Raw genomic sequence first — 16,060 nt, forward strand, 5'->3', positions numbered from 1 at the left:
GCTTCATTTCTCCTCAAGATGAGGAATTATCATAAATCCCTGAAATAACAGTTGACTCGGAGATGCTTGTGTCATTGCACTGGGATTTTTTTACACCTTTTCTTAAAAAAACTACACTTAGTTATAAAAATGATTAAACTCTGATTTAATGCATTTGATATGGGCCTTTTGCCTAAATTAGGAATGAGGAGAGGAGGGCAATACTATAACTCATTTTCAAAGAGAGAAAAATTATTCTTTTGCAGTAAATTTGGGTAGAATTTTTTTCCATTTTAGAGCATTTTTCTACATGGAACACAAGAATTTTCATTAGCATTCAGTTCAGATTTTTTTGTTGGATGCCAGTCTTTTGAATGATTTGAAAACATTCTTCTGGTGCATCCGTAAACATCTGAAAATTCAATATTTGGTAAAAGACAATTGATATGGACAGCTCAAAAAGCCAGAACTTTATGCAAAGCAGTATCTGGATTGCCATCTAAATGAAAACCGCATGTCAAACAGATGCCATAAATATGAATTCAGACAAATGCCCATTGATAGTTTTTCTGTGGTGCATCTTAGATGGTTCAGTGAGTTACAGATCTTGTGAAGTGCAGCCTGTTTGGTATGCTGAAGGCAAGTTAAAGTTCCCTTCCTTTCTATTGTGACACTACAAGTCTAACCTTTATTGTCAGCGTCTCAGCTGAATTTTCTAACAGCAGATGAGTGGGAATTCATGGAAATAGCATGTGTTTCACCAGTTTCCTTTATTTCTCCCTCAGGACAAGCAGCTGTCAGGTCAGCCCCCCATTGCAGAGCTTGAAGCCATCAAGAGCAGGGATATATTTGCCTTGTTCTGAGGGCAGGCTTTCTGCCGACTCCGGAGATCACATAAATACCTTCAGGCCAGTGTGTCTGAGTCATCAGTGAGTGACCTCCTTGACAGGCTGAAACCACAAAATGGGACTTATGGAGCCAGTGAAGCAGGCTGCCCAGCTCCGGATTCAGCTGAAGCAATCAACAGGAAGGGGAGATTCATTCATGTTTGCACTCCCATTTTTCTACATGGTAGGAAACTAATTCCAGAGAGTAATAGTAGTGTAACAATGCGTCCACATAACTTTTATAACCCCATTACCTCCAGTGCTTTACAATGAAATCCAGAGTCTTTGATAGAACATGTTCCTTAATTTCTTTATAATTACAACTAGACATAGTTTTAGAAAGGAAGCTTGACTTTTTAAAATATGAGTTTAACATCTTTTCATTAGCAGATCTCACTTGCGTGAGGTGAGGAAGGCCAGTTTTGCTATTAACCTAGCTTACTTCCCTAGGTCATGGGATGTGAGCTTCCTAGGATGAGAAAGGAGGAAGATGCCAGTCTTTGTTTTCAAGTGGTTGCCATTGTTGTGTGGAGTTGAGAGCTCATGTACTTTGTGTCCTTAAAAAGTGTATTTCTCTGTTTTTTCTCAGTAATAATTTCTAACACTAACTTAGTGCTAGATTATTTACCTAGATCATTGTATTCACTTCTTGAAATAACCCTATAATTAATATTATTGGCCTCAGGGTGAAACCAAAGCTGATGGGATAAATAACTTGCCGGAAGTCATGCTAATAAGGGGTAACCGACCAATTTGAATCCGCCTATCTGCCCACAGAGCTTATATTCTTCTTCATTTACCAAGGCTTGAAAAATGTCTGAACTGACCAAGGGATATACTAATTTTGTCTTCACACTACAGGTCTGTGAAGTGTGGGACTGTGGAACAACTGCATTTATTAAGTACACTTAGTACATCTTTTTTAAGTTTTTGATTTTTTTTTTCATTTATTCAACAAACATTTAGTAAAAACTTTCTACTAGGTGCTGGTGATATAGCTATGAACAAAACAAGTAAAAAACCTTCTATGTAGAAGTCAGAATGAGGCAGAGTGAGAACTCAACCTGCTTTTGCTAAACGGAAGGAAGAGGCTATGACTCAAAGAATGCAGACATCATGTAGAAGCTGGGCAAGGCGCTAGGAGATGGATTCTTCTCTAGAGACTCCATAAAAGGAGCGCAGCCCTGCTAACATTTTGATTCTACCCCAGTAAGATCCATGTCAAACTTTTAACCTATAGAAGTGTAGGATAATAAATTTGTATTGTTTAATGCTACCAAATTTGTGGTAATTTGTTAAAGCAGCAATAGTAAACTCATGTAGATGACATTGAAAGATTCTCCTCAGAGTCTGGGCATCATCAGATTTTCTGTCTTCATGAGATTCTTGCACTGGCAGTGTAGAGCCTCGATCACTGGGGCCAAGGCTAAAGGCAGAGAGACGTAAAGACAAAACATCACAGGGTCAGAGTCCACCATAAGGCAGTGGATGTGAGTTTGTTTGCTTGTTTGGCAAAGCATTTGTAGAGTAAATGTTGTAAAGCTGAAGAGAAGGAGCCAGAGATGAACACGTTTTAAAAATTGAGGATAAGGGGCCAGGTGTAGTGGCTCACACCTGTAATCCCAGCACTTTGGGAGGCTGAGGTGGGCGGATCACGAGGTCAGGAGATCGAGACCAACCTGGCTAATATGGTGAAACCCCATCTCTACTAAAAGTACAAAAAATTAGCTGGGCGTGGTGGTGGGCGCCTGTAGTCCCAGTTACTCGAGAGGTTGAGGCAGGAGAATGGCGTGAACCAAGGAGGCAGAGCTTGCAGTGAGCTGAGATCACACCACTACACTCCAGCCTGGGCAACAGAGTGAGACTCCATCTCAAAAAAAAAAAAAAAAAAAAAAAGAGGATAATAAGGAGAGACACTTGTTGGAAATAGGTGTCTGAGTGCATAGGAGAAGAGACAGGTGTCAGCCTGTGGGATAGGCAGGATGTGTTGCTAGGGAGAGTGTCACTGTTTCTGGCGACATTTTAGAGCAATGCTAGTGATGCTGCTTATGATGGAGATGGTGGAGTGATAACAATGGTGGGAATGGGAGTATTTGGGCATGGGTAGAAGAAAATGGAGGCACCCAGGTATGAGAGCTTCTCTATTTCTTTGTGGAGAAGAAGGGGAGTTCAACTGAAAGTCGGTTCACGATAGCCCCTGTGCAGAGTGGAGGGGACGGGGCAGGCTAGGTGGTGTTAAATCTTGCCTTCAGCATACCAAAGCCTTGCCCTTTTTGGCATCACTTTTTGAGGCTGTATGATACATACATATATACATATATATGTATGTATACATACATAATACAAGATACGTATTATACATACATATCTACATATACGTATACATACGTATATGTAGATATGTATATGTAGATATGTATGTATAATACGTATCTTGTATTATGTATATGTGTGTGTATATATCTTCCCTGACCAATGTGTGTGTGTGTGTGTGTGTGTGTGTGTGTGTATATATATATATATATATATATATATATATATATATATATATATCTTCCCTGACCAATGCTCAGCAACCTAGGAGTAGGAACAGAGATGGGCATGTTAAGGAGTAAGGATTTGGAAGAGAGAAGGGAGCAAGGTATTCTACCCCTCCCTTTAGTGAGGAAGTGATTTTTACATGGAATGGAAGAAAAAATCATTTCATTTTGTTTGAGACTGATTTCAGGAATTCCCAAGAAGTACATCTACATCTATCCCATGATTCTCTACAAAACCTTCTTCATTCAGTTCACAGCTAGATCTTTCCTTCAAATCAGGGTCATTATCTTCTATTTAGGCAAATATATCGAGAAGAAAGGCCAGCCAGCCATGCCTATCTTTGTAGGAATGAGTTAGTTCCTTTCCTGGGAAAAAGTGTCACTGGGGAAAAAATGATGGGGAGGACCACATTGAGTTACTTGGGAGGAGGGGTCCCATCTTGGGAAGAGAAGGCTTAATTGCTGGAGCTCTGAAGGTAAATGGCTTCTCAATCACCTATATTTACCTTCCACATTCCCAAAGAGAATGTTGGGGCCTGGCTGGGGAGTCAGGGGATGGCAGGACCTTACTTCCCATAGGCTACCTGGGTATTTTGTGCTCTGTCAAGATTTGCCTTGCTTATACATTGAAGTATGTTTGCATGTAGTCCTGTGGAAGGAAAACATGAGAGAATATGGGAGAGGACAGGGAAGATACATATTCCCTTTGGGACTGGGAGAAGTCCCTGTCACTGTCTGTCAACAGAGACAAGCTACACAGTGCCATCTTATGTAACTTAAAATGGGAGAGATGACAAGGCATAGCATTCAATCCAGAAGTGCCTTGAGGGCTGGTAACTCTCTTTGGGAGGGATACCCTAAAAAGAATGCACAGCCTGTTAGGGTTAGAGTTCTGTTTAATATCAAAGGAAACCTTTCTCATCTTTAAGAAACATGTATAAAGACAGCCTGTAATCCCCAGTGCCTCAGATTTATGCTTTCCAAATGTGAACACCTATTTTTCCATGTGCTCGATATCTTTTTAATGGACTACAAATATTTGAAAAGTGTAAACACCAGGGAGGATGAGTATTTTAAGTGTGTAGGGTTGGAGCTGGATTAGGAGAACTTGGATAGAGGAGGGAAGCATGAGACAAGATGTCCCAGCAGTTTAAACTGCTGGACAAGAGCATATTCTTAGACCAGGGAAAGTGGAAATATTCTTCCATTTGAACTTTCAGAATTCACTCATCAAAAAGCATCTTTCTTTTTTGGAGGTGTGTTGTCTTTGAATTTTATACTTTTCCTGGAGCTAGAAGGACTGTGTTCTTCCTTCTGCACATACCTGCTTTCCAGAAGAGGTGGGGTCAAGTGTATCTTGGACATCTCCCCACTCTCCCCACCACAATGATACTAATATACATATACTGTTTGTTTCCAACCCAGTCTTTCTCTTAGAGGAATTAATAGCTTCAAAGCCAAATACTGACATGATTAGAAAAGATTGCTCATTCTAAATAGAGTGGTATGTTTCCAGTCAAAATAATCTCTGGAGTCTTTTCTGTGGTTTTCTTTACTGCACTTCCTTAATCAGACACACCTCCACTGGAGATTCTCCATTTTCCCAGGTGCAGAATGGGAAGAGAATATACTGTATAATATTTTGGTGAAGATTAAATGAGATATTAACACAGGTGAATCACTTGCACATAGAGAGCCCCCAGTGCTAATTCACATCAGTTGACAGTGAATGATATCCTGCTTTTCCTGATGTTTATTGATGTTTTCATGTATTTATGCACTTTTTAAATTGTTTAGAACTGGAATGTTGTAGTTCCATGGGTCTCAGCTGTGGGTGTTTTGTTTTGGTCATAAAGTACCCATTGGTAAGTGGCAGGAAGGCACAATGGTGAGAACACGATCCCTGGAGCTAGACTGACTGAGTTTCACCTGAGGCTTCACCCCCATTTAACCGCATCATCCTTGAGAGACACTTTACTTCTTTGTGCCTCAATTTCCTTATGACAAAGGAAGGGGGGAATGATAATTATATAACCTGCCTCACTGGGTTATTCTGAGGATTAAATGAATTAACATGTACAAAGCATGTAGTGCCTGGTGCCAGTAAGGGCTATTAACAGTGATTGTTGTTACCATATTTTTTTTAGTGCCCATAAGACATTTAGAATAGTGTCTAGTACATGTTGCCTGTTTCTTTTTCTTAAAATTTCAATAGTTTTGGGAGGCACAGGTGGTGTTTGGTTACATGAATAAGTTCTTTAGTGGTGAGTTCTGAGATTTCAGTGCACCTGTCACCTGAGCAGTGTACACTGTACCCAATATGTAGTATTTTATACCTCAACCCCCTCCCAGACTTACCCCCAGGGTCCTCAAAGTCCATTATATAATTCTTCTGCCTTTGCATGTTCATAGCTTAGCTTCCACTTGTAAGTGAGAACATATGATGTTTGGTTTTCCATTCCTCAGTTACTTCACTTAAAATAATGGCCTCCAGCTCTATCCGAGTTGCCACAAAAGACATTATTTCATTCCTTTTTATGGCTGAGTAGTATTTCATGATGTATATATATCACATTTTGTAAATTCATGCATTGGTTGATGGACACTTAGGTTGGTTCCATATCTTTTTCTTCCATGTGTCTTTTCCACATAATGACTTCTTTTCCTTGGATAGATATCCAGTAGTGGGATTACTGGATAAAATGGTAGTTCTACTTTTAGTTCTTTAAGGAATCTCCATACTTTTGTCTGTAATGGTTGTACTAATTTGCATTCCCAGCAGCAATGTAAAAGTGTTCCCTTTTCGCTACATCCATCTGTTGTTTTTTTGACTTTTGAATTATGGCCATTCTTGCAGGATTAAGGTGATATCTCATTGTGGTTTTAATTTGCATTTCCCTGATGATTAGTGATGTTGAGCATTTTTTTCATACGTTTGTCAATTGTTTGGGTATCTTCTTTTGAGAAATGTATATTCATGTCCTTTGCCCATGTTTTGGTGGAACTATTTGTTTTTTTCTTGTGGATTTGTTTGAGTTCCTTGTAGATTCTGGATACTAGACCTTTGTCTGATGCACAGTTTGCAAATATTTTCTCCCATTCTGTGGACTGTCTGTTTCCTCTGATAATTATTTCCTTTGCTGTGTGGAAGCCTTTTACTTTAATTATGTCCCATTTATTTATTTTTGTTTTTGTTGCATTTGCTTTTGGGGTCTTAGCTTGAATTTTTTGCTTAAGCCAATGTCCAGAATAATTTTTTTCTGGTGTTATCTTCCAGGAGTTTTATGGTTTCAGGTCTTAGGTTTAAGTCATTGATCCATCTTGAGTTGATTTTTGTATAAGGTGAGAGATTGGGATCCGGTTTCATTCTTCTACATGTGGCTTGCTGGTTTTCTTAGCACCATTTATTGAATAGTATGTCTTTTCCCCAATTTGTGTTTTTGTATGCTTTGTTCAAAGATCAGTTGGTTCTAAGTATTTGACTTTATTTATGAATTCTCTATTCTGTTCCATTGATCTACATACGTACTTTTGTACCAGTACCATTCTGTTTCAGTAACTATAGCCTTATAGTATAGTTTGAAGTCAGATAGTACAACACCTCCAGATTTGTTCTTTTTGCTTAGTATTGCTTTGGCTATTCAAGCTCTTTGTTGGTTCCATATGAATTTTAGAGTTGTTTTTTTCTAGTTCTGTGAAGAATTATGATGGTATTTTGATGGAAATTGCATTGGATCTGTAGACGGCTTTTGGCAGTATTTATGGTATTGATTCTACCCATCTGTGAGCATGGGATGTGTTTCCATTTGTTTGTGTCATCTATGATTTCTTTCAGCACTGTTTTGTAGTTTTCCTTGTAGAGGTCTTTCACCTCCTTGGTTAAGTATATTCCTAAGTATTTTATTTTATTTTTGCAGCTGTTGTAAAGGGGATTGAGTTCTTGATTTGATTCTCAGCTTTATCATTTGGGTGCATAGCAGTGCTACTGATTTGTATACATTGATTTTGTATCCTGAGACTTAGCCGAATTCATTCATCAGACCTAGCAGCTTTTTGGATGAGTCTTTAAGGTTTTCTAGGTATATGATTATATTATTGGTGAAGAGCAAAAGTTTCACTTCTTCTTTTCCAATTTGGATGCCTTTTATTTCTTTTTCTTTGTCTTATTGCCCTGGCTAAGACTTTCCATGTTAGCTGTTTCTACAAAACATGGTTCAAGATCTCTGATCCATGAATCTAAATTCCAACTTCTTGAGAATAATTCTAAACTTAGAATGATTTCTAGTACCAGAACAGGGAATTATTAGCAGTAGGTAAGGTAGCAACAAAAGTCTGCAGAAGGCAGTGGCTTAGATGACTGGGACTTTCAGGCCTTGATCCAGGTTCCTCCAGACACCAGGTGGTTGGTGGTTTCTTAAATACCATGTGCTACACTTGCAGACTGTTGGCCTATGAACCCAACTGTGCCCATAGATAGGTTCTGTTTGGCCAGCCCAGGAAATAAAAAAAGATACATTGGTTGCCAATATTTAAAATTGGGGCTGTTTCTCATAAAACTCTGGACTTCCTTCCTCTCAAACAATGAGAGGATCTACAGTTCTGAGCTTGCTCTCCTTCATGGCAGCCAACTGTGTAGAGCTGCTCATTTTAGATTGCTCATTCACTTTTCTTCTTCCACAGTCCTCACCACTTCTTATTACTTTATATCTGGCCCACTTCAGTCATCTGTGTTATTGTCTGATCCCTGTAGGCCTCTGAGTTTGCAGCTCCTAATGTAAACTAATATAAAAGAAGTGTTGCTGGGATCAGGGCAAGATGGTACATGCAATGTGGAGAGAGATTCTGTTCATCTAATCTTGATTCATGACATGTTTCCTCAGCTTAAAAACTGGTCATTTCACATAAACTGTTATCAATATCTCTAAGTAGAGTCAATTTATGCACCTCAGGTGTACCACCTTGATGTCTAACACTGGCAGTTACTACCAGAAAATGTTCACTATAGAATGGAAACCATCAGGACATGGCACTAAAAAGAGTACCTAGATTAACATGCCATTTTTAGAGTTACACAATATATGTTTAAATGAAAATAATCCCTGATAATTATGGCTTTGTAATATAATACTTTTGGAAAAATAGTTTTCCTGAATACCAGAGAATAAAACAAAGACATCTGGAATCCAACTGCAGGGACATCTTTAGCAGTTGGACATTTTAAGTTGGGTACCAAGTTCCCACTTACAGAATTAAAAGCAGGATGGCCAAAGGAACAATGTGGCTGGTCTTTGGTATATCCAGGATGTTGGGGAATATATCTTAAATATTAAATATAGGTGTGTTTACTCCCACCAAACCATCACACTGGCCCTGGAACCACCTTTTGAAACAAGTCATGGGATAAAAGAATATTTCTGTTCTTCAAACTACAGTGCTCCAAAGGTCATGTCCTATAATTAAATTTAGTCAGAGGTCCAGAGACGTGTCAAATGAGAGATGTGCTTTCCATAGGCAGGTGATGTTCATTCAGTATCGGATTTCCTTCGGTTTCTCCTTCACTTGCCAACGTGATAGAGGATTTGGAAACTCCATGTTTCCTTAAGGCTTTCTTGATCAAGCAGAAGAACATCATTTTGTTGGAGTATACAGCTCAGCATTGCATCATGCAATGTAAATGACAAGACATGCTTCTTTATCAGCAGAGATGTATGTTAATATAACTGTCACATTAAATATTTGCTGCTGTTGGCTCAGTTAATGGCTGTCATAAAAATGTGGCAATATCTGGCATTTTAAGTGTGTGTGGTGCCTAACGTAAAGTTTGCTATTGTAAAGAAGCCACACATTTAGAACTAATTACATGCAAGCTATGATAGCAGGTTTATTTATTTTTTCTTACCAAGATCTAAGCTGTGATCAGCACTTGTAATCACAAAGCAAGGAAAAAAATAAGAAATGACAGGAACACCTTCATGTTGAAAGCAGTCTTGTCCTGAAGTGCTGTGAAGTATTAAATTTTTTCAATAGAAAGTGATGACGATTAGTCAGAAACAGATATAATTACGAAATAGCCTGGATCTGGCTTTTCTATCGTGTTTACATCCACACACTTTTTTTTAAAACTTTATGTAATCTAGTAAACACTCAAATGGTATCATTTTGAATATGTATATATATATGTATATGACCATACCTTAGTAAATGGTCACCAAATTGACTTGCAGAGTGATCAGTGAGAACAATTATTAATAAATTTCAGCATATTTTTCATGTGTAATAAAATATAATAAAGATAACCTTTGATAAGTTTAGTCATGTTCACAACAATCATTTGCACATCTATTTTACAAAGAGCATTACAGGTTGGGCCTCTCGTTAACCCTGTAAGGAGTGGATTATCTCCCTCTCATAGAGGAGGCTGAATTCTCATCATGGACCCAGCACTCAAAGACAAGTGATTGGACTCCAAAGTCCCTGATCTTGCCCCTTTATGCTGAGATTTCTCATGGGAAGGGATGTCCAGGAGGTATATTCTTGTGGGCTCCACTTCCCTGCAGCCATGCTACCTTTCCCCACAGGTCGCCACACATGGGTTGGGTATATTGCTTGGCTCCCTTTCTGAAGGAGCAGCATCCACCAGTACCTTTGTCCAAGACTCTGGAGCCCTGTGGCGAGTGCTCTCTCTGGCTGAGACAGGGTCATGGCCATATACTTGGAAAGATCACAGCCCTTGTTTGGATACAGCTCCCACCCTCAGCCTGCTTTGGGGCAGAAACCTGCTTTGATCTGTATGCAGGCCTGGGAGGTTATGGCCCTAATTAATTCATGCATAACAATCTGACTTTGCTTTTCATTCAGAGAAAAGCATAACCATTTCAAAGCTTTCATAATGCTGAAATTCTTAAAAATCCAATTGAATCTTATTTTTATGTCTGGTCAGGGTAATTTCTGGGCAGCACTGAAACAAAAAGATAATGAAAAATGTGTCTTTTAAATTACTGAAAATTATTCCTGTTAGAAGATGAGTTCAGGTCGTTAGGCAAGATTTTAGGGAAAAAATCCTCCTAAATTATAATAGGCAGAGGAGTGGTCACAAACTCTTCATCAGAATGCAGTTTTTGTTATGTGAATACATCAGCCTACTAAACTACTCCATTCTTTGGAAATGTCATATAAATAGAAGAAAAATAAAAGTGTGAAGACCACAGATATGAAAGTCCTTTGTAAACAGCAATGTGCTTTGTAAATGTGACATATTATTACAGCTTGACTTCTGCAGTTCCCTTCCCCATGGTTAGAAATTATTAGAGGTCCCCTGACTCCTGTCAGGCTCCTTTTTAATGATCTTTAAGCCTTATTCCTGAAGGCAGGACAGTGATACTGGCAGGAAAAGTGCTTAATAATTTGTTTATGGTAAAATGCTATCCTAATTAGTAGATCTCATTAATTTCAATGAGGCATGGCTCTGACTCTCCCCACTGTAGTCAGTCAGCAAATTCTGTTGCCTTTCCCTATCAGAAGTATTTCTTTCTGTTTGCTTTGTCCCCACTGCCATCACCTGAATTTGTGACCTCTCATGTCACACCTGAGCAGCGGCTACACACGCCCACCTACAGTCTACCCTCCGTGGCAGCCAGAGTGGTCTTTCAGAAATTGTGTTAGGGCTTCCAGCTTCAGACCTGTAGTGCGTGCTCCATTATGGCCCGTAAGACCCCGTAGGGTCCTGCTGTGCTTGCTCTCAATCTCTTCTTGCAGTATCTCTGTCTCCCACACTGCCCTTATTTTTCAGTCCCTCAAATACTTGAAATTTCTTTCTGCCGTAGGTTTGGCCTTTGCTGTTCCTTCCATCTTGGATGCCGTTTCCCTAGATCTCTGTGTGGGCTGCCTGTTCATCTCTCAAGTCTCAGCTCAAATGTTTGTTCCTCAAGGGGGCCTTCCCTGGCCATCTGACCCACAGTGGCCTGCTCCCTTGCACTGGCGTCCTTTACCTTACTTTCTTTGAGCTCTTACTTTTCAAAATTATCTTATGTAACTGTTTATTTATTATTCATCTCTTTCAGATCAAATGTATGTTCTTTGAGGGCAGGGGCTGGGTCCATATTGTTCTCTACTGTTTCTCCAGGGCTTAGGACAGGGTCTGGCACACAAGGCACAAGGCACTCTGGTTTATCTGCTGAATAACTGAGTGCCAACTAAAGGCAGAAACTATTGACTGAGAAAAAAGAGAAATGTTACAAAAAAGTGATTTTGTTTCTGTTGGCAGTCACTAAAACAATTAGCAAAATTCAATTCAATGAAGATAAGCAGTCAAAGTGACTGTTTTTCACCAACCAAAGAGATTAATTCAGTTACAGAGGTAACTAACTGTTGATAAAATAAGAGGTGCTGTAGCATCCTTTAGCTATTGATGTTTCTTGGTTAAACTAGTCAGAGCTGCTTATCATGCTTGAAATCTTCAATTCCCATTCAAATTTTACCAATGATAAAAACTATAGAACATCGATCACTTATTTTCCCAGAAAATAATTGTTTCTGGAGTAATTCCTAGTGCTCAGTCTTACAGGATTGAGGCTGTGATTTTATTCTTTTTGTAACTCTTCTTTCATTCCAGTGTGTATCACCTCATGGTAGAGTGTATTCATTCTCTCTCTCTCTTTTTTTTCTTTTTGAGATGGAGTCTTGCTCTGTTGCCCAGGCTGGAGTGCAGTGATACGATCTCGGCTCACTGCAACCTCCGCCTCCTGGGTTCAAGCAATTCTCCTGCCTCAGCCTCCTGAGTAGCTGGGATTATAGGTGCCTGCCACCTCACCTGGCTAATTTTTGTATTTTTAGTGAAGACGGGGTTTCACCTTATTGGTCAGGCTGGTCTCAAATTCCTGACCTCAGCTGATCCACCTGCCTCGGCCTCCCAAAGTGCTAGGACTACAGGTGTGAGTCAACCCAACTGGCCGTATTCATTCTACCAATATGTTTTGGACACCTCCTGTGTGCCAGGTCTTTACCTTGGCACTGGAGAGCCCATGGGAACCAGACAGAGAATATCCTTGCTCTGGGAAAGGTTGGCTAACAATTTCCTTCTGTAGGAATTTAGAATGAACACAACTGGTATGTGATGCCACCCTCATGAAACTTCAAGGAAGCCAGAAAGTGATGGTAGGTTGGCCTGGAGATGTTAAGTTAGCCTGGAGAAAAACCCATGTCCTCATGAAGGCCCAGGATAAGAGCATCTGTGGAGAAGAAAGGGCAGACTGGGTCAAATGTTATAAAAATGGACTTCATGGTTTGGCTCTCAGGACAGTCATGCTCCTAATATAAGCCTGCCAAGTAGTCTGAGTCAAGAGAAAGAAAGTTTGGGCAAATTCAGAATATTTTGGACTCAGTGAGCTCCATGTCTAAAACCAGATTTTGGTCTTGTACATTTTAGTATCTAATCATGACAAGGGAATGCCTAGTTGAAAGAGAAATGAGCTTTTCGAGTTTGGTTTTAGACAGTAAATAACCGGAACTAAATTGATTTTGTTGAGTTTCAAAATGACTCAGAAACAATTGGACCCAATTCTCCTCAAAATTAACATCAGTAAAAAAGATTAAGCAAAATAAAACTCCCCTGGGCAGAAAATTGTAAGCTGGGATTTTCTCAGGCACTTCTAGTTCTTCCATCCTTGGTCGAAAAAGACAGAAACTTCAGAACACTGGCAGGATTTTAAGCCTTTAAGATTATTATGAAATTAGAGTTCCAAGTCTTAGAAATGTTTGAAGAAGACTTTTTTCCCTTGATATTTCTAATTTCTTCTAAGTATTGAAATATATCATCCATATAATCATTTTAGGTTATAGAATTTCAGAGCTGGAAGGAACCCTTAGAGACAATTAAGTCTGGCTATGCATTTCTATAGGAGAAAACTGAGACTGAGGGAGGCATACACACACTTGCTCAAGGTTTATGCACAAGCCTGTGGAAGAGCTGGGACCACAGTTCATTTTGTCTTACAGAAAGACCCAATGTTTGAACAGGTACAGCCTCACTTTATTACTTATAAAGCTCTATAAAGTCCCTGAAACCTTGGTGAATTCTTCTCACTAAAAATATGAAATTTTGATGGTCAGATAACATAGGAGTGAATGATTACAATCACAATCTTGCTTTTTCCTTCTGATAATTTCAGTGATGTGGCAGTTTATAGGTAATAGGCATTGAGGATGCTCGTTAAAAATGTAACATAAGGAGGAGGGAGGGATTGCATTGGGGAGTTATACATGATATAAATGATGAATTGATGGGTGCTGACGAGTTGATGGGTGCAGCACACCAACATGGCATAAGTATACATATGTAACAAACCTGCACGTTATGCACATGTACCCTAGAACTTAAAGTATAATAATAATAAAAAATAAATAAATAAATTAAAAAAAAAATGTAACATAAAGAAGATTTAAAGAGCTGGACCTGGAGAGAGTCAGTGTGGGGCATGAACACATTGTGCTTGGGAACCCATTTCTTCACCCTGACATTCCTTTACACTGACAATGTCAACCCTATTTGTTGTTGAGTTTTGAAACCCACATTTCCTCCTTGTTTTATGGGAGACAGTCCACACTCTAAAAGCAGAGGTGGCCAAATGAGTGAAATATCACCTTTGGGAACTCCTTTCCTGAGAAGGGTGTGTCCTTTCAGAACTCTTTAGTTTCTGATTTCATTGCATGCTCCTGACAGCCATATGACACGAAAACCATGAAAACAGAGAGCAGAGAAAGAGGGCCTTTGGCTGCAGTGGGTGCTGCCTGAAGTCTCTGTGATGGGGTGGAGTGTTGATCACCAGCTTTCTTTGAATGCCAAAGTCATGCCACACAAATAGAAAAAAAAAAAAAAAAAAGGATCCTGCATACCTGTAATACAAAGGGACACTTCATTATTTTTTCTTCTGTTTAAAAACATGGGCAGGTGCAGCTATGGATTCCTGCAGCCTATTGCCCCTTTCTTCCCCAACTCCCCCTGCTTTATATGGCAACTGTCCAGACAGGGAGGAGTATGGACATAAATGAGAATTTAAAAAGTACCAAGTGGGGAGGAATTTTGGCAGGGAAGAATTAGAAAGTGTTATGTGAGTGGTGATTGTCTGGCTGGGTCCTTTGAAAATACTTAGGAGTTACCTAGCTACAAGCAAAGTTTTGCTTTTTTTCCAACTGTTGTAACTATTTGAGGTAAATTATCATCTTTGCTTCACCTCTCCCCCAGCATACATACCGCCTACAATGATATCTCTTTAGGCTGTGCAATCCCCAGTTTTTACAAGCCAAGAAGAAATTTAGTTTGTTGGTAGTTGGCAGACAGATCTACAGGGAGTCGCATTAGTAATCAGTAGGCTATACCCGCTTCCAGCTACTTTTGGACCAAGGCCTGGGAAAAAAAATATATTATTTGAACTCCCCTTGGAGACACTGTTAAAATTGTATTTTATTAATTAGTGTCCACTTAAATTTGAGTCAATCAATACCCAGGGAAATTAGCCTGCTCTTAAATCACACCCAAACATAATGATGATAGTAACACAATACAATAATATATGTGATGCTTACTGCCAAAATGTGCTTGCATCTATTGCCTTATGTATACTCCCAGAATACTTCATTAGCTGAATTTTTTAATAAGAACATGGAGATTTATCATTTTTCATAATATTCTGATGATAAAAACATTCATATTCAAAAGTACTTATTAAGTGTTCATTACTAATAACACCAACAATACTGAGCTCGTTTGACTTAAATGAAGAACCACAAAAGGAGTTTCTGTTTTTGATGAAGATTATCTGTCATTTTTCACTTTGTTCTCAAAAGAGTAGGCAAAGCCATTTGGGCGTCAGAATTTAGTTGGATGATACATATTCCACGTGTGGAGTTGGTCAAGATCAGAGAACTTCTTCCTTTCCTCTGGCTTAGAGACTAAGTTTTTAACATAGTTATTCTCTCTGGCATTTAGATCATGAATTTTGCACAGCCCCACATCAAGGAGAAAAGAGGCCCTTTATATGTTAGATTTGCAGAATGACTTCAGATGTTTTGACTGGATAGCTGTAGAACAGAATGGAAATAGTACAAGTCATGATCTCCTTTGCTGCCTTCCAGACTCCACTGGACTCTGTTATTATTAGTTATCTACTGGAATATCATGCTGTGATTCTTATCCAGTGTGGTTTGGCTTTATTATTCCTCTTAAGATCTTGTTAATGTTTAGTTGACTTGTATATTTCAGGAGACCTAGTAAGGTCTCCTATCAAAGTATCTTCTGTCTAAAGTAGAAAGAAAGAGTTGATGGCAATGATCTTTTTTTGTAAGATGTGGGTTGTTTCATACAACTTTCTGCACAGAAATACATGCACATAACCACACGTAAAGAGTTTTGAGTTGGTTTTTGACAAGCCCATTCTCACTGTCTGTAGAGAGCATCAGAAGTGTCTTAGGACACTTGCTGTCTTGAGTCGCTATGAAACCTACACATCCTTTTGACAAGAAATACTTAGCAGATAAATACCTCTGACAACCTGGAAAGTTGAGCTGTTGTTAGTTATCTCCTCTGAGTTACTATGGGCAGCGACTTGGTGGGTTGTTGGGAGAAACGGATGCATGGGACAAAGGGTGACTTTTGTTCTC

The sequence above is a fragment of the Rhinopithecus roxellana genome, chromosome 1 (genome assembly GCF_007565055.1).
Source record: "Rhinopithecus roxellana isolate Shanxi Qingling chromosome 1, ASM756505v1, whole genome shotgun sequence".
Lineage (NCBI taxonomy): Eukaryota > Metazoa > Chordata > Mammalia > Primates > Cercopithecidae > Rhinopithecus > Rhinopithecus roxellana.